Here is a 714-nt window from a genome sequence, read left to right on the forward strand (position 1 = left end):
GATTTATCATACATGTAGTATATTTCTACATGCTGGATTAACTTTATATGGAAAGTAATTTTGTGTAACATAATTTTCTTCACATATCCAGTATAAATGCTTTTCAGAAATGTTCAAAAGTTACAGATATGTCCTCAATTTAAAATGTTTCCCAGAAACAATAACACGTTCAAATGTGTTTCATGTTTTAAAAATATTTGTTTTCGGTTTTTTACTTGATATGTTTTTTTCCCGAACGTTTTCTCTTGCGTTGGCCAGGTTTCCTTCCCATTTATGGCGTTGTCTGTACAATCAACTTTCAGTCTGTTGATGTTTCTGCTTTTGGCTGTTTGAACTTGCCATTTCGAAAGCGATCATAGTGATTCACTTTGCTTCTTCAGTCATTGAGATCCATGCATTCTGATTTAGATTATATTTTGTGTGCGATTCCCTCAGTCTAAATTGGCCTCGGCCAATAATTGCACGTTGAAGATATTTATAATTCGCGTTTACAACTTCTTCAACTTTCTTTATCAGGTCGACCACAGGCTGAGATTTCCAATCAACAGCACCTTTTAGAACATGATTTACAGACTTGCTGTTATTATTGGTCCAGTTTTTATCAAGCTGACCTACTTTCCTGGGCTCTACAATTTTGTCTAAAATATTTTGCCGGAGTTGTTTCTCAAAATAAGTTTAAAACTCGGGCGCTTTGGAATGGCAGAAAGATACTAC

Source organism: Gigantopelta aegis, unplaced genomic scaffold (genome assembly GCF_016097555.1).
Source record: "Gigantopelta aegis isolate Gae_Host unplaced genomic scaffold, Gae_host_genome ctg208_pilon_pilon:::fragment_3, whole genome shotgun sequence".
NCBI lineage: Eukaryota > Metazoa > Mollusca > Gastropoda > Neomphalida > Peltospiridae > Gigantopelta > Gigantopelta aegis.